This window comes from Schistocerca serialis, chromosome 7, assembly GCF_023864345.2.
Source record: "Schistocerca serialis cubense isolate TAMUIC-IGC-003099 chromosome 7, iqSchSeri2.2, whole genome shotgun sequence".
NCBI classification, from domain to species: Eukaryota; Metazoa; Arthropoda; class Insecta; order Orthoptera; family Acrididae; genus Schistocerca; species Schistocerca serialis.
In genome coordinates, this window is record NC_064644.1 from 539,589,291 (window position 1) to 539,608,917 (window position 19,627).

Below are 19,627 nucleotides of genomic sequence, written 5' to 3' on the forward strand. Positions count from 1 at the left end.
TGTGACTAGATTCGTGATTTCCTGTCAGAGAGGCCACAGTTCGTACTAACAGACGGAAAGTCATCTAGTAAAACAAAAGTTATCTCTGGCATTCCCCAAGATAGTTTTAAATGCCCTCTGCTCTTCCTTATCTATATAAACGATTTAGGAGACAATCTGAGCAGCAGTCTTATGTTGTTTGCAGATGATGCTGTCCTTTATCGTCTAGCAAACTCATCAGGAGATCAAAGCAAATTGCGAAACGATTTAGAGAAAATATCTGAATGATGCGAAAATTGGCAATTGACCCTAAATAATGAAAAGTGTCAAGTCATCCACATGAGTGCAAAAAGGAATTCATTAAACTTCGGTTATGCGATAAATCAGTCAAATCTAAAGACCGTAAATTTAACCAAATACCTAAAAATTTTATAAAGGAGGCAAACCAAACAACGCGTTTTACTGGCAGAACACTTAGAAGACGCAACAGTTCTACTAAAGAGACTGCCAACACTACGTTTGGCCGTCCTCTTTTGAAATACCGCTACGCTGTCTGGGATCTTTACCAGATAGGATTAACGGAGTACATCGAGAATGTTCAACAAAGAGCAAGCACGTTTTGTGTTATCGCAAAATGTGGGAGAGAATGTCACCAACATGATACAGGATTGAGGATGGACACAATTAAAGCAAAAGGCTTTTTTTCTTTGCGGCGGAATCTTCTCACGAAATTTCAATCACCAGCTTTCTCCTCTGAATGTGAAATTATTTTTCTGGCGCCGATCTACATAGGGAGAAACGAGAGTGGATCGATAGAGAATTATTGTGAGGTGGTTCGGTGAACCCTCTGCGAGAGTATCAATGTAGGGGAAGGTTTAACAGGGGAACTTTACTGTGAATTAGAAACATGACAATGTAAAAAATTAAAGGAAGTCTGAAAGTACCCATCATTGCACACCTCTGAAATAAATGTCAGCTGGTGATGTACCTTTCTGTACCGTATTTTTCCGTCCTGATTGCTGTAGCGTACTTCCATAGATGTTCGGATACTTTTCAAAAACTGACTCAGATCACAAAAACTGCCACTAGCTTTCTAGAAATCTACATGGAATTGTCTGTGATTATGTGTTGTTGATTAAGACAATTCTGACTGTTTTAATTCGTACTGATTCGATCTCATATTTCTCGCAATCGTACCGCTCGTTCTCTACTACGTTTCGACCTCTCGTCATAGTGTCGGTCTTGTTTTCGAGATGCTGCATGGTAATCTGTACCAAACTTCAATACAGTACACTAGATGACTGGCACCTAATCTACCTTACGTTCAAATCATATGTCTGTGACCGAGCGAGGTGGCGCAGTTAACCACACTCGCCTCGCATTCGGGAGGACGACAGTTCAATCCCACGTCCGGCCATCCTGATTTATATTTTCCGTGATTTCCCTACATCGCTTTAGGTAAATACCGGGATGGTTCCTTTGATATGGCGGTGCCGACTTCCTCCCCATCCTTTCCTAATACGATGAGACTGATGACCTCGCTGTTTGGTCTCCTCCACCAAATCAAACCAAACCATACGTCTATGATTTGTTGCATGCTTACCTGTAGCAAGCCCAATCCTTTCTTTTCTTCTTTTTCTTTCCTTTTCCTTTCCTTCATTTACGAACCCATTCATTTACCCCCCCTTTCTTAGGCTGGATGAAGGTAGCCTAATCCGCACTTCTCATCCATGGCACTACAAAGCTTTACAAATTAGAATAAATACGTTTAGAAGGGAAAGTAGGAGATGACGTTCATGACTTGTTGGTGATATGATGTACAGTTACTTTAGTAAGAGAGTATCTGGTAACTGTAAGCAGCGATTAGGTTGTAGGATGTTTCTGGGAAGATGTTTCATGGGATAGTGCGTGTACTCGTAACGTCTACGAGGGACATAATTGGTTGGTAGTATGTAGCCGACGACTTGAATGCCAGCTAGGTATGGAGAAAGTGTGGCGGAGCCCTTATTTGACGGGGTGTTGGACAGGCAGTGTAGATTCTAGTTAGAAGGAAGAGTATACTTTAGAGCTGATTTCATCATCTAGGACCGGACGATGACTGAAATTACTATGGTAAAAGACATAGAGAGTTGGGGGAGAAGGGAAAGTGGAATGTGCTGATTGACACGTGCCAGGAAACCAGAGTTCTCCAGGCTCCGAGAGATTGTTGGGTGTTTGGGCTCACCTTTACGGGATATACAGGAGAATTGGAGATGTTCAAGTTGTTTGAGATGGTGTGGGAACTTTGTCATCATTAACAACATTAGAGGAACGGTAGTCAGGTACAGAAAGCGAGATTGAGTGTATGTCTCTCCAGGATTTGGATAGAGCAATGAAGGTAGCAGCGGAAGACTGGGCTGTATAGCCGTAGTTATGAAAGACGGGAATGAGGATTTTATGCGATGGTTGCTGGTAGTGTGATTAAATGCAACGTTCGTTTGATTAGTAACCTGATCTATTTCAGGGTTTCTCCCGTATAGTTCCAGGTTACCTTTTGAGCGAGTGTTAGTTCAACATATTTTAGTAAGTTAGTTGCGTGGACAGTGAATTACCAGATAAATGTCTGTGGAACGGAATGTAGGGTGGTTATTTAGTACATTCTTTATCAGTGCTACACTCTAATTCCGTCTTTGATGCAACCAGAAAGAATCTGGTTTCTTCGTCTAGCAAATATTACAGCAATGCCTACAGTTTTAGAGATTTCTCATAACTCATTACACTGTCAGGTTTGAAGTCGTGTTGCCTAGAATACTCCAACGTCTGCAAAAGAACGATGATTACAAAAAAAGTTATTGAAATTTAACTGTTTCACAGAGTTTGTTACGTTGATGAATGGTGGCATCTACATTCCTATACAACACAACATAAGGTGACCCTTTCAAAGTCTATGTTTACACATGAACGAAGGTAAGAAACAGAATATAATATTTATACTAACACATGTGGCAGTGTCATTAGCAGCTGGATGGATTTAACAAGTTCTGTTAGATGTACATCTTAAAATAGTTTGTTATTTATAGAAAGTGCTTTGATATTCACATAAAAATACATGTAGGTAGTAAATACAGCATAATAATCTTGTTTCTGCTTGATTTTTGGTTTGTATATACCATAAAGTCGGCGCCTTTGCGTTAATAACACATTTAATAATTACAGAAATGATGACAGTATGTACAGTACTAACAAGAAAACCATTGTTATTAAGGCTCATTTGATAGAGATACGGAAACATTGTTTTTGGGTTAAGGTGAAAATTCAACAAAATGTCGATTGATATTTTCCTCCAGAATGACTGACCAAGTTATGGAATGCTGGTGTTTCGTAAGGCTAGAGACTCAGCTATGTATGAAAATTAAAACATTTTTAAAAGAATTCCATGATTATTTTTGGAAGCCCTTACATTTTATGTTGTGATGGTGGTGGAAGGGTATAGTATTTTGAAAACATCTGCGACTCTGATTTAGTACAAACAGGTAATCAGTATGATTATTCACGGAAGCACCAAAGAAACTCGTATAGACATGTTCAAATACAGATACATGTAAACAGGCTGAATACGGCACTGCTATCAGAAATGCCTACATAAGACCATTTCACGAGTGTACCTTGAATATCAGGAATCCGGTAAGACATCAAATCTCCGACATCACTGCTGCCGGAAAAAGATCCTACAAGAACGGGACAAACGGCGACTGAAGGGACTCGTAAAATGTGACAAAAGGGCGACTCTTTCTCCTGCATTCAATGTTGGGCCTTCAACAAGAGTCAGTGTACGAACCATTGAACGAAACATCATCGATATGGGCTTTTGGAGCAGAAGGGCTACTCGTGTACCATTCAAGTGCAAGACACAAAGTTTTACTCCTCGCCACGGCCCGTCAACAACGACATGGGACTGTTGATGGCTGGAAACATGTTGCCTGGTCGGACGAGCTTCGTTTCAAATTGTATCGGGCCATGGACGTGCACGTGTGTGGAGACGACCGCTTGAATCCATGGAGCCTGCATGTCAGCAGGGAACTGTTCAAGCCGGCCGCGGTGGCCGAGCGGTTCTAGGCGCTTCAGTCCGGAACCGCGCGAATGCAACAGTCGCAGGTTCGAATCCCGCCTTGGACATGGATGTGTGTGATGTCCTTAGGTTTGTTAGGTTTAAGTAGTTCTAGGGGACTGATGACTTCAGGTGTTAAGTCCCATAGTGCTCACACGTAGTTGAACCATTTTGGACTGTTCAAGATGGTGGAGGCTCTGTAATTGTGTGGGACATGTGCAGTTGGTGTGATATAGCACGTCTAGATACGGCTCTGATAGGTGACACGTACATAAGCATCTTGTCTGACCGCCTGCAACCATTCATGTCCACTGTGTATTCCGACGTACTTGGGCACTTTCAGAAGGACAATGCGATACCCAACACGTCGAGAATTGCTACACAGTGGCTCCAGGAACACTCGTCTGAGTTTAAACACTTCCGCTGGACGCGAAACTCCCCAGACATGAACATTATTGAGCGTATCTGCGGTGACTTGCAACTTGCTGCCCAGAAGAGACCTCCATCTCCTCGTACCCTTACGAATTTATCGACAGCCGTGCTGGATTAATGGTGTCAGTTCCCTCCAGAACTACTTCAGACATTAGTCGAGTCCATGCCGCTTTTGCTGTGGCATTTCTGCCTGCTCGCTGGACCCTACACGATATCAGGCAAGTGTACCAGTTTCTTTGGCTCTTCATTACACATTCGCCAATGGGACGGCCACATCATTGTGAAGAGTAAATGTTATACTGTGCCTGATGACATGTGTCACTGGCAATCTTCGGAATACTATTTACGGTACTTAAGGAGCCATTATTCAATAGGAAAAGGGAACCCATTTTCTCCTTATAAATTTAAGTTCGTGAGGAAATTTTCTCTAACGTGGAACGATATAAAACTGTTAAGGCTAGGTGCAGGCTGCATGTCTCAGTGATGAAGTGTAGCACTTCATTGTCTCGTCCTTGCAGTATGCAGATCTAAGAATGACACCACTGACACTGTATGAGAGAAATTAATATACTGAGCACTACGTACAGCAGTCATGCAGTACAGACAATCCTTCATAATACCGACGCCTGACCGTTCGGTAAACGAGTCTCAGTACCAGCTTAAGGAATCGTCACCTAAGCAGCTGATGAAATGACGGACGCGACCAGCGCTGTCATGGGTGCGACCGTATGCGGTTGTGTGCGCATCGCACGTACACATTTGTGTGTATGTGGGTGTGTGGGTGTGTGTGGGTGTGTGACCTGACCGCCGACGCGGGTCCGCTCACCGCATGTCAGGCCCGCAACCTGCGGCTGGCGCCCGCCCCCATCCATCATCGTAATCAGCGACACCGCCGTCCCGTCTAAACGGAGACTGAAAGCCCTAGAATGTGGATCAATGACTCTGCTACTGGTATTCATTCCATCGGTGTCCGTGCGAAAATGGAGCAGTCACGTTTCCACAACAGACATTCAGATTTCAGTCCCGAAGATAAAACAAGTAAATAAAAGTATTTTCATCATCTGCTTCGTTGTTGCAGTCTACATTACATTATTTTAGTTTTAATTTCTTTATATTTTTTAAAAAATATTTTACTCGTACCTAGACTTCGTGTTTTGACCAGCAAAGAAAAATAAATTGGTAACCCACACTAAAACTTTGTTCACGAAATTTTAAAAAGCAATTTTTTTTAAGTACACACAAATAAGTATTTTTCATGCATACGGTTCAGCACCCTTCACAGCAATATTTAAAGAAATTGTTCGACTGATATAGGCTTCTTCCCTTGGGGACAAAATTTCTTCTCCTTGGTGTATTAGCAGCAGTCTTAGGAGTGTCAGATGTCTGCCATTTATCCACAGATATATCTCTGGACTTCCGAGAGGAACTTCTCCCATGAGAAGACTTTGTCAGCTCAATAGCCAAATTCAGTTAAAATTTTATGAGGGACAATCTATGAGGGTTGCCCAAAAAGTAATGCTCCGCACTTTTTTTCTTCAACAATTCGTTATTGAAAATAATGAGAATTACACACAAGAAAGATCGGTGGGCCGTCCGGTGTGGCAGAGCGGTTCTAGGCGCTTCGGTCTGGAACCGCGCGACCACTACGGTCGCAGGTTCGAATCCTGCCTCGGGCATGGATGTGTGTGATGTCCTTAGGTTACTTAGGCTTAACTAGTTCTAAGTTCTAGGGTACTGATGACCTCAGATGTTAAGTCCCATTGCGCTCAGAGCCATTTGATCCAAAGAATGGTGTTTTATCTACACGCTCTATTTTTCCACACAATCTCCATCCCGTCCTACGATCTCCCTCCCGCACGAAAAAGAGCGTGTATGCCCTGTGTGTACCGATAATGATGATGATGATGATTAGTGTTTTAGGGCGCACAACAGCGAGGTTATCAGCGCCCGTTCCCAAAAGTTCAATTCAGAGCCGAATTGTGAGAGAATTGGGTGTGTACCGATCATTGTCCTCTTGGCGGAGCCCGTGTTTCACTGTGTGAATCACCTCCACATCATCCTCAAAATATCTTCCACTATGGGCATCCTTTAACGGCTACGTGAGGGCTGTCAGTTGTGACAGCCGTGGATGGTCTTCCCGGCCCTGCAAATCGTGGAGCTCCACCGAACCACCTTCTGATGACGTGACACCCGTGCCCAGCGACTAACTGTAGTTCTGTCGATAGCATATGTTCCATTGTCTTTGGACAAGCCTTTGTGAATGTTCGCCATAGTTTCTTCCTCTGCAGTGAGACATTCAATGACGACACGTTGGCTGTAATCTACATCATCTGCAGACGCCATTTTGAAACTGTCCTGCAGCTACGCCATGTGGCAGAAGTGAGGGAAACTTGGCGCGCTCACACAGGAGGCTTCAAATAATGCAAACGTAACGTTTCACATTCGTAGCATTGTTTTCGGCTGAGAAAAATGAAATGCGTTGCATTACTTGCTGGGCAAACCCTCGTATTACACTTTGATACTTCTTTTTTCATACAAGATCTTTTGTACTTGATCCATCAACAATCAACAATACTTAAATCAGTCAGATGGTTAGTAAGTCTATCTGACCATTCTTTGTTTTGATATTTGACCTATATTTTTGTGACCACTTGACCAACCGCTACAGGTAGTGCTTCATTTGTGACACTATACGCCCGTACGCGGTGCAAGGAACTCTGACGGCAAAAAAAGGCACTGAAATAACGTTTTAAGACGTGTAAATTTCGAAGAACTCCCCCTGAAAATCTCAGTACGGAATGTCTTTTTCAGATCAACCCCTGCTTACGAATACCTCGTGGCTCTCTTCTGGCACAAGAGGATTGCAGAATAGCAGACCGAAATCACTCTGCTGCAGTATGCGAAGTACTTCTTCATCGTTGATAACTGGAAACAATAACATAAATATAATTTTCACGTATTAGAAGCAAGAAATAAAAAATCCTACAAATCGTTTAACGAATTATTAAGAAATACCTTCAGAGCGAGTGCTGTGGCAGTCACTCTGCTGAATCGTATTTTCAAAATATCGTTACAGTGCAAGCGGCGTGTGGTGTCGTTTACCGCCATTTCCTAATTTTACAAAGCGAAAACTCGAAGAACACATACGTGTACCTACTGACTGAAGAGATAAACATGTGCACGGTTCCAGTAGCACAGTGCAGTAGGATAAGAAAATCTGTTATCTAGATTCAAAAGAAATTTGCATCAGATAGCAGCTAAATCATGATCAATTTTATTTTAACTTGATCAACGTACAGACTAGGCTCTTCTTCAGATGTACGTGACATATATAGGTCAATCCTGTGGGTGGTATGTCCACCCTTACGCACGTATCTTGCTCTCGGCCGTTTTCTTTCAGTAACATGCTAAATCAGTATTCCACAGCACTACTAACGAAGGGACACCTGTCAATGGTTGGTCTCAAACCAAATTTTAGCCATTGGTCAAGTGGTTAATTTGGTTAATTTGAGGTAAGAGAGCCTGTCCATCATAAAAGATAAGCGTGCAAACCACAAAACAAAATAAAAGCAAACAAAATTTTCCTCTCATATGTGTGAAGGGAGAGATCAACGGATACTTATTTCGCCGTTGTCCCTTACCTCATAACATTTGAGAAAGTACGTACACCATAAGTCGTATTCGTGTCGTGTGTGTTCTTTACGGTTAATCTTATGTGGCTCCATCTCATCCATCCCCATCTGTCCACCTACTCATCGTCTCACTCTCTGTCCATAACTTCCTCCCCACACTCTCTGCCCATCTCTCTCCATGAAGAAGAAATAAACGAATGCTCGTCTCTGATTAATAATTAGGTGAGATTCGAACGTAAATATTACTCTGGCTACGCATTCTAATTACTATAGAAAGTTTCAGCTACACCACGCCCACGTGGAGTTGGAGAGACGCTGAGGAGATTAGCTAACGAACCTGCAAATAAACACAGCGACTTCCAACAGACTCAATAATACGCAACAATAAATCTACCATAGCTCCTTACTAAAGTATTACCACAGAACAAAACACACCCAGGACAAGTTTAGTTTCAATGGACGTTTAAATGTACCATTTCAAAACAAAGAATACATGTTAGCGTTGTCTATAAAACCATTAAATACAATAAAAATAACAACATAGTTCTTACCATCAGAGTGTTTCTTTCAAGATAGTAAGTAATATCTGAACCAAGTGTTATTAAAATTGACCCATGGGTTTAGGAGCAGAGTTTTACACACGACTTTGCCAAATTATGCACATATCACGTGTATTTAATATACGTCACACATCCTTGGGCACATTTTTCAATTGAATCACTAGTAAATTTCGCTCCACAGTTTCGTTTTCATGCATATCAGTGTTATGACGTTATGTCTCCTGAAAATTTGGAAATTTGTGGTAGGGTCTTACGGGACCAAGCGGCTGAGGTCAACGGACCGTAAGCTTACACACTACTTATTCTAACTTAAACTAACTTAAACTAAGGACATCACACACACCCATGCCCGAAGGAGGACTCGAAACTCCGACGTGGGGAGCCGAGCGGACCGTGACAAGATGCCTGAGACCACGGGGCTACCCCGCGCGGCGATATTTCTTGAACTGTCATACAGTGATATAATTTAACAGGTACTTTCAGTGGTGTATGTGAATACTTCATGCCAAGTGTGCGGTGAATAAATGTAGGAATAAAGAGGTAATTAATTAAAACGTCATGGTTGATACGGCAGTTCTGCTGGATGAACATGGAAAATATATTATAGTAAGCCATAAACCTCTTTTCTGTCCTCATTCCGTGGGGGCTCTCAACGAGACAAGTTTTGGTGAAGGTTTAAAATTGTATGTAAAGTTTGTTGCACGTCACTAAGTGCTCTCATTCTCAAGTAATGGATGAATATAGCCTGGCAATTCAGACGTGGTGAGCTACACTTGTATTTCATCCCCACTCCCTGTCATTTGACAGGTACGTATTACTCGTAGAGCGATTGTTTCCAGAGAGTATGTGATACGTGAACAAGGTCTGGATGAAATCCACATTCTGCTGTCAGCTTCAAATTCCGATTCTCTTAATTTCTCAGCAGTGTTCTGCAAAATGAATGTCTTCTTCCCTTCAGGGATACCAACTTGAGCTCACGAAGCATATTCGAACCACTTGCATGGTGATGGAACTTACCGTTAACAAATCTAGCATCTCGCCTTTGAATTGCTTCGATGTCTGATTTCAGTTGTAGCGTTGCTCTTAGGGGACGAAAATAAAATAATTGTTACTTTTTTTAATGTCGAAAAAGTGAATATTTTGGTGGGCCACTTGGCAACAGAAGCGGGGATTGATTACACTGTTGTAATAACATACGTTGAGCGTTAAATACCCGAATAAGAGCAGCATTTTAATATATATTTGAGATCGTTCGGAAGAAACATTATCATTTCTGTGCATTTTTATAGTCGCGATGTAGTCATACCCGGATCAATACTAAGGGACCAGAAGATATGTAGACTTTAAAAGAAATGCAACACTACACAAAAAAGTTGGTTTAGAAATAATAGGAAAACGATAATGTTCCTTCTGCCTCATGCTGCGTTCGGCCCATCAGCGTGATCGTAATTTCTGGTGATGAAGTAACAGAAAATAATTATCCTTCAGGTAAATAAGGGGATGGAAATCATCAAGGTTAATTTATTAAAATAAGCACACTTATCTTTAACACGCGTTTTTTTATAATGCTACGTACCTTTTCATATTAAACTACAATAAATGGACATTTTGGTTAAATTCTTTATACATAACAGTCAAAATGCCCTCTTGATGCTGTCTTTTTGTAATCAGTTACAAGAAACTACATATTTTCTGATTGGAAAAAATAAGAATTAGCATATTCACTCAATATTTTCACATAAAATATACAATACAGTTGCGGAAAGCAGCAAGTCCGCGTCCGCCTTTCATAGAATATAAACAGTAAAAGGTGAGGCGCCAAATGCCTCATTTGTCTTCAAACAACAGAGTTCTTTTTATACCATTAATCGATACATGAACATTTTACAGGCACCGCGTGAGAACGGCAAAGATAAAGAATAATAGACTCTGTCGCAGCTATGCGATGGTTCATTTCTTTTACTTTACAATTATTCGATAACTTTAGGCCATCAGGCGTTTACTATTGAGCGTATATTCATGTTTGTGAGGCGAAAATTACTAATATTACACTGCCTCCCATGAGGAGGGAAGGAATACCGAAGGTATTACTTTCATCCTCATTCCCATTGGAATATTTGTAATTTTCGGTGGTAAGATACAGGTTGTTAAAAGTTTCATTTCACATTAATTCCATAAGAAAAGAATCAACGTTTCAATTTGTAATTACTGACGGTGGAACGTTGTGAATTTGTTCTGTGTTTCTATCAGAGTTTGCATGGATTCAGTCTTTCTTGACGATTCTTAAAATTAAGGCTATACGTACACATATTTACAAAATTTATAGGGAAATAGAGTCACACTTCATTTTTCATCGTTGCAAATGTTATTTGACTATCACAACTGGTACACAACTTTCTGTTTTGACTGTTTTCATTATATTGTCATCGTCTTGTCAATTGATTGCCTTGTCCGTTATCACATTTAATTATACATTTATTTTAGCACCGAGCGAGGTGGCGCAGTGGTAGCACACTGGACTCGCATTCGGAAGGACGACGGTTCAATCCCGCGTCCGGCCATCCTGATTTAGGTTTTCCGTGATTTCCCTAAATCACTCCAGGCAAATGCCGGGATGGTACCTCTGAAAGGGCACGGCCGACTTCCTTCCCCATCCTTCCCTAATCCGATGAGACCGATGACCACGCTGTCTGGTCTCCTTCCCCAAACCAACCAACCAATTTATTTTAGTCGCACATACACTATTTATGATAAACTTGGATTGTAGAGCGGCCACTGGTGATGGCTTTGACAAGGAAGTCAATATCTTTCACTTTCAGGGCTCGAGTGTGGCTCTACGAATTATTTCACATATGAAACAGAGATAATATCTTATATTAGAATAGCTTACAAAACTAATTTTATATACATGTGGGATGGGATATAGGAGGATCAGATCCTTTGACGTATTTTCGTGTGCTTATTTTCATTCGTATCCTGACCTCTCGGTAAAGTTTACATTTCAACCGTTTTCAGAGGTGACCTTGTGACTTATCTCTGTGTAGAATCAGTCATTACACTAATTACGCTAACTTCTCTATCTTAGAGTCTCGCAGAAGGTTTATGATACGTACAAAAATGTTTTCAGTACTGGATGTGAATGTTTTTGCTACAGAATATAGCATACAGCAACTGCTGATGGCGGTTTAACATTTACATTACTTCGTCACATGGTGGCTGTGCGCCTCCACTGTTGCGAGCAATCTTGAAATTCAGTCTGTGCCCGCGCACGTGACCGGAGCTTTCTTGCAGAGCGTTGATTTCGCGTTTGAGGTGCCGTGCGTCGCTTTTGTTCGGCGGATCGTGGCTTTGTGCTTTTTAGATTGCTGGAGGGAGCTTCTGCCACCGAAACTGCCCCACATCACTTCCTGTCCACTATCCAATTACGGATTCACAGGTAAGTGGTAGCTACCGCTGCAACTGCATGTGTGGAATGACAATGATTATTACACACTGCCCACATCAATGAATTTTTCACACATATGGTAAAGTAGAATGCTGCCACTGAAAATCGTCGAACTTTAAAACCTCACTTGCACTGTGGTGAGCGTCTGCGGGAACGGTGTATTAAAAGAAATTCTCGCTTCATAACATCACACGGTGTTTACAAGTTGATTTACATACTAATATTTACAATAGTTCATTTAAATCGAGAAATAATCTAATTGACCACTTTGAATCAAAACTGTTGTTTCTTTTTTAATCTTTTTTTTTACTATTTATGCCTACGGTCACAGGTAAGCTATGAAAAGTCCTTTTTCTTTGACCAAATTAATTCCAATCTCCTTTACAAAATTAATTTCATTCATAGTAATCTTCATCACGCTTGCTTATTCATTTTGTAGGCCCAATACATTTTTTTTAAATGGTCATCTTATTTAGTGACTTGTGAGGGGAGCTTCATTTATGGCAAAATTTCTCACGTATGTGCTTGTCTTTAAAGAAAGTTCGAGGACAGATTTGAAAATAGCAATTCCGCCTCTGGATTTCGTGTAGAAATACAAACAGTCGAAAAAGAAAAGTAGGCAAAGCGGGCCTAATCGCGGATCGTCGACAGAATTTAAATCACTCCTCAACCAGGTCGGAAATTTAATTTACATTGCGCATTACAAAAGCAATATGCGCGTCGCGAACCTACACATTTTTATACGTAGTGCCTCACTTCCCAAGCACACGTGCACCTTTACAAGTTGATCCTGGGGAGTGGATAGGATCAAGGATCTTAAAGGATTTTCCTTAGGAAAGGGATTCAATAATCACATAATCACAGAGAAAACAATAAATATTGCAGTGCGCACTTAAAATAAAATTTATCACCTCAAGCATGTATATCTAATATGTATCTTGCTGCAGCTTGCTTACTACTCTTTGTTCATTTCTTAGACTAAGTCATGTTTATGCATTACGCATTTGGGTGTTAATTATCATTTGTATATATAAGCCTCTCACTAGAGTTTTGTTGTTTGTTGCTGTGGCGACCTATGAAGCTTGGGCGAGATTCTTATTCTATTTGCTACCAGCTTGCGAATTTGCACTATCGCTAATGCTCAATAGTACCGTGAAGTTGCCATAATAAACCATGTTACTCATATGTTCTTATACTCAGCTTGTTTAGAGTCTGGACTCGTCTTACTTTGCGTTATATAATAAACTTCCTTCTCATTCCATCACGCTTTTACTTAAGGGTAACGACAGGTCTTTTTAGTACAATTGCACTGCGTTATCAATCTGTTCATGATTAATCCTAGGTACCTGTTCACTTCAAAGAGATGTTATTTTATCGCTGGCACAGCACTGTGCTGGAATTTACAAGTTAAATCTACCGACTGTTTTGCGCGCACAGGTGGTGCCTTATTAACGTCACATTTGAAAATAGGGAATAACCTCATGGAATCGAATCTTCTCACACTACTTTCCTCTTTTGTCTGGACGTTAAGTATTTTCTTTCAAAACAGGTCATTAATTTGTCCTCGATTAAATTTCACTTACTAATACTAAGCACATATATCATCATTTTCATATTACTATTTAGCGAGAGAAGAAGATTATTCGCTCCTTCTGCTCATTTTCAAATTACTATTTAGCGAGAGAAGTGCATTATTCGCTCCTTCCTCTTTCCTCCTTTTAGTACCTCGGGGCTAATTAATACCTCTCGAGTACATCATTTTTCTTACATACTAACTTATAACTAAAGTTGAAAATCGCCTATAGGACATGTCCTCCTGTTTACATAAAGATTATTCATGTAAATACTTGTCTACAACTTATTCTGTATTTTATTTTCCAGACGCGTTGTTTTAATACATAATGTTTCCTTTTAGTACCTGTTAACGTCCGTAGACAGTTCAGTTCAGTTCTTGTCACTCATTGGTTAATCCTGATCTTCAATACCTTAGAATTTTCTTACAGCTTAAATTAACTTAATTCCTGGCGTTATAAAATTTTCTTATATCATGATGGTGGAACAATCCTTTGATTTTATTCGTGGCAGGGTCAGATAACAAATAGCTACCAATGTGTGGTTTCCTCATTATCACAAAGGGACCTTCATAAATGTGTTGCCACTTACGATTCTTCTTTAACAACAGGGATGGTTTAAAGTGAGTGCTGCCTAATACAGTTTCTCCTTCTTTGAAATCGATAACTCTGTTTACCGTCTAATCAAATGCTTTTTTCGGAGGTTAGCATACGTTGTCAATGATATGAGAGCTTGCCTGATTTTTGCGTCTAGGTCCAATTCGTTGTCTTGTAACTTTGGAAGGGGGTTTATCCATTCATTCCTTTCTTTTGATCTTGACATTAACTCATGTGGCGTGAATCCGGTCGACAGATGAGGAAGGTGGTTTACAATCTGTTCGAAAGGTGTTACGAAGTCTACCCACTTAGATTGCTTATTCGGAATGTACGTCCTTATAAATCTGTTAAATTCAGTGAAGATTCTTTCTGTCGGATTCGATTGCGGTCGAAACAGGGACATCAAAATTTGTTTGATTCCATGGCGAGCAAGAAATGCACGCCACGGGCGTGATGTGAAATTTGAAGCATTATCGGACAAGATTGATTCTGGAACCCCGAATCGTGGGAAATAATCATTTTCAATGCGGCGAATTATCGGAAGAAGAAGATTTCACTGCGTACAGTCTTATGTGCTTAGAAAAATTGTCCACGATTGCTATTAAGTATTTAGCGCCTCCCCTACCGGTGGGTAGTGGACCTGCCAAATCAATACTAAGAAGCTGGTTTGGCCTTTCAGCAATTATTGGATTTAGTGGGATTGAAGTGGAAATGTTTAAGGATTTTGCCTTTTGACAGATGACACAGTTTCTCAATAATTTATAGATTCTCTGATGTAGATTCGGAACATAACAGTAAGTCGAGATTTTCCTTTTACATTTTTCTGGTCCGTAGTGACTCCATGAAATGTGAGTGTACCACAGAAGATGTTCAATGAAATTTCGAGGGATGTAAACACACCACCTCTCAGATGACTCAGACGTCTTATGAAATAGCACTTGGTTATGAACTTTATAAAACTTGGACAACTTGTGGGCTGGATTTTCGTGAAGAATTTGTCTAACCTTTTTCCATTTTGGATCTGTATTTTGAAGAATCTGAATCTGCCTACATAACTGAAGTAAATACTTTCTGTGAATTGGATCTTTCATTAACAAAACTTTATAATTAGACATTTGTTTCAGCAGTTCGCTGGTTTCTGGTAATCCCTCAGGTGAGCGAGAAAGTGCGTCTGCTATAACATTATCTTTACCTTTTATATATCCAATGTCAAAGTCATGTTCCTGCAGGAATAAGCACCATCGAGTAAGACGAGGATGTTGCAACTTGCATTTAAGGACGAATGACAAGGCTTGATGGTCTGAATAGACTTTAATTTTTCTTCCATAGATATAGTAGTTAAATCGCCTAAAAGCCCATACTACGGCGAGTGCCTCCAACTCCGTAACCGAATAAGACTTTTCACACTCAGATAACACTCGAATCGCAATGCTAATCACTTGGATTTGCTCGTGTCCATTTACTAATTGAATCTGGAAAAGACAAGCGCCGATACCCACAAAGGAAGCGTCTGCAGTAATACAAAATTCCTTATCCATCTGAGGATGATGGAGAATGTTACTGTTAACCAGACTGTCTTTTCTGAAATCCGTCTTGGCATTCCGGCGTCCAATTCCAATGCGAACTCTTTTTTAAAAGGTTGTGAAGAGCGGGATTGTTCAATACATGATTGGGAACAAAACGTCTGAAAAATGACGTAAGACCGATAAATCCTTTCAGTTGCCTTTTTGTAACAGGGGTTGGAAAGTTTTTTATAGCAGACAATTTTTCCGGGTCAGGTTTAATTCCTTCCATGGTGATGATGTGTCCTAAAAATTTAATTTCACTTTTTCCAAACTTGGATTTCTTAAGATTTGCTGTTACACCATACTCTCTGAATCGTTGAAATACCTTTTGAAGAAGGGCCAGATGATCTTCCCAATTTTTCGATGCTACAAGAACGTCATCCACATAGACTGTTACCTCATCTAAAAGTTCAGGACCTAGTACATAGTCAAGGGCAGAAATAAAAATTCCGGAACTCACATTTAGTCCAAACGGTACAACTTTGGAATGGTAAGATCTACCTGCAAATATAAACGCAGTGTACTTCCTAGACTCCTGCGCAAGTTTTACTTGCCAGTAACTGCTTTTCAAATCAAGGGTGCCCAAATACTTAACTCCATGAAACTTCTGCAGATGCTCTTCAAGAGCCTCTGGTCTCGTTCTTATGGGTACTATAAATTTATTGATTAATCTTGCATCTAGGACTAGCCTTACGCTACCATCTGATTTTAGTACTGACAGTAAAGGACTCGAATAATGTGAATGAGATACTTCTATCACATTCCAGCGTAACATTTTCCTGATCTCGCACTTGACAGCTTCGCGTCTCGCATATGGAATGGAATAGCTTGTTCTACAGTAGGTTGAATGGGGCAGGACATCCATTCGATATTCAAAGCCTTTTATTAGTCCAGGTTCCTTAGAAAATACTTGAACGTAATTTGTTAACAAATTGTAAAGCTCATTCTTCTGTTGTTTGGATAATTCAGTGGACTCACTAGCTTTACCGTGTAATTCACTCTGACCGGGAATTAGGCCTTTATACTCATCGTCATTAACACCTTCATGATCTGTCATGTCTTCTGTCTGACTGTACTGTTGTCTTTTAGTCCATGGCCGTACTGCTATCTGAAGCACCCCAAAGTTTGTCTTCACCTTACTTCTTAACAAATTTACAGTTACTTGTTGCTGGCTCGCTACTAGAGTACAGACTCCACACTCGATGTCAATTTTAGCTTTCGTCTGCCTCAGGAATTCCATACTCAGGATACATGGCACTGATAGGTTTTTAACAATAATAAAAATGCACGTTACTGAAATAGACTCTATCTGGATTTGAAGCTGAGTCTGAAGATTTACACGTTGTGTTAGTGGACCAATTGCTCCCGAAACGGTGCCACCTTGAATTGGAGGTGATAAAACTTTGCATACAGAGGATATTTGCTTAAATAAACATAAAGATAAGACATTTATATTAGCTCCTGTATCTACAATGGCTGTTACTGGTATGTTGGCAATTGCCACTCTTGTGGAATCTTGAACTTGTTCGTCCCATGCGTCATCATTGTCTTTCGTCTCAGTGTCTGCTACTAGATCATCCCGTAAGTTTGTCTCTTTGTCATACCTAATTGCTTTAATTTCGTGTGGATTAAGGGACGGGGTGCCCCCATTCACACCTGCAGCATCCTATAGGATGCTCAAAGGTGCTGCTTTTAATTTTCCACTCGATGCTTACTTTCCTGCTGATTTATATTTCTTAAAGTTTCTTCCGTCTGGAACTGGTGTTGGTTTTGTGGTACGAACTCGGGTGGAAATGGATTTTGTTGTCCTGGCGTATTCGCTTGCCCATAATAAATCTGCGTATTATGCTGGCGTTTAGGCTTCAGACTTCCTGAAGGTCCGTTCGCTTGTTGCGTGATGTGTATATTTTGTGGCTGAAAAGTATTTTGCTGTGGCTTGTGTTGATTGTAACCGTTGCTGAAAGGTGTACGTTGGTCTCCACCTTGATTATGCCATTTATTTCCTTTCCACTGACTATCTGAATCGTAAGACTGATTGTTTTGATAATTTCCGTTGATCGGTTGCGTGTTTCCATATTGCTGGGGCTGTGTATTATAATGTGCATTTCCGTACTGAGGTGGTGACGAATTATGTATTGGATTGTATCTCTGGCCGTTATTGTACTTATTTTTGTATTTACTGGTAGAGTACGTAGTGTGTTTATTTTTGAAACCGTTGTGGGGTTGGTACTGGCCGTCGCTGTGACGCGCTTTCGGTCGGCCACCCTTGTTGCCTGCGTATTCTGTATTGTGCTGGCCGCCTGCACTGAAGTGGGTGTTGCCAACATCAACTCTAGCGTCCGCGTAAATTAGACGTAATGAGTCTAACACAGATAGGAAGGTATCCGTATGGTCCTCAGACACGTTTACTAACTTTTCTCTGATCGCAATCGGTAGCTTAGTTTTTAGAATCATAATAACTTCCTCGGCGGTGATCGGCGAATACCAGAACTTGATTTTCGCTAAATACTTTTCAAAATATCTTCTCAAACTTCCGCGCTTACTGTTAAACACTTCGGCGTTGTAAACCTGTTTTCTCAGGCGCTGCTGCACACCAAAACTCCAGAATTTAGCTAAAAACATCTGTTCAAACTCTTTATAACTTTTACAAGAGTCGACCATTTCGGTTCCCCATAAGGCAGCATCGCCTACGATAAATCCACTAACGAATTGAATTAGCTGGCGGTCACTCCAGCTATTCGGGAAAATTCCTGAAAAATTTCGGAGGAACACTATACGAAGAATTTCTCTTTTCTGTGGGTGAAAGGTCGGAAAAGCACGATGTTTGATCACGCTTTCCTCCTGCATCAAACTGACAAAAGTGAGTGGGCTGGTACTCTGGTTAAATTGTGCTTCTATAGAACTATGAGTTTGAGCGTTATCAAATGGTAAACGGTAATGTACCTGCTGCTGTTCATTACATCGTGGTGAATTATTCCACTCTCCTGACACGGGAGGTGGGGAATTTTCAACTTGACATTTTAGTGTACGAACTTCATCAACTATCTGTTGACGCCATTCAGATAAATCTTGAGCTAACGTTCGTCTTATCTGGCTTATTCTGAAATGACCGTGTCTCCTGTTTTTCCAGGGGCTGCCAATATTTCAAAGGTCACGTTTTTGACCGTTTCCCTGAGTTCGTTCTTGACCTTGTTTTCTATGAATCCGTCTTTGTCTTTAATCCACTCTTGGTAGTGATCGGACAATGCTTCATCATGTGCCTTAACTGTATTCTTTATTTGATCCTCTGTATTAAGAGTCTCAATCTGTTTGGAAAGATCATCAACAACATTCTCGATCGTGTCTACTGCGGTTTTAACTCCCTTGATCTCATCAGAGATTGCAGTATAATCTTAAGGTCGTAGCTTGTTTTTGATATTCCATTACTTTTGAATTTATCTCTCCCTTCGTGGCTTCGATTTTTTCATCTAACCGTTTTGAAATATCCTATTTTTGACTCTACTTGTGTGTCAATTTCTAGCCTCATGGTCGTGATCTGCTACTGATTTGGCTTTGGACATTACCCAACAGGGTATTTAAATCAGCTGTTATGTCTGCCTTCAGTCCGGCCTTTACTGAATTTAACCGTGTATTTAGGTCATTTATCACCGTTTGCAGATCTGTTTTTACTGAATTTATGTCTGCTTTTACTGAATTTGTTTCTGTTTTTACTGAATTTATGTCTGCTTTTACTGAATTTATGTCTGCTTTTCCTGAATT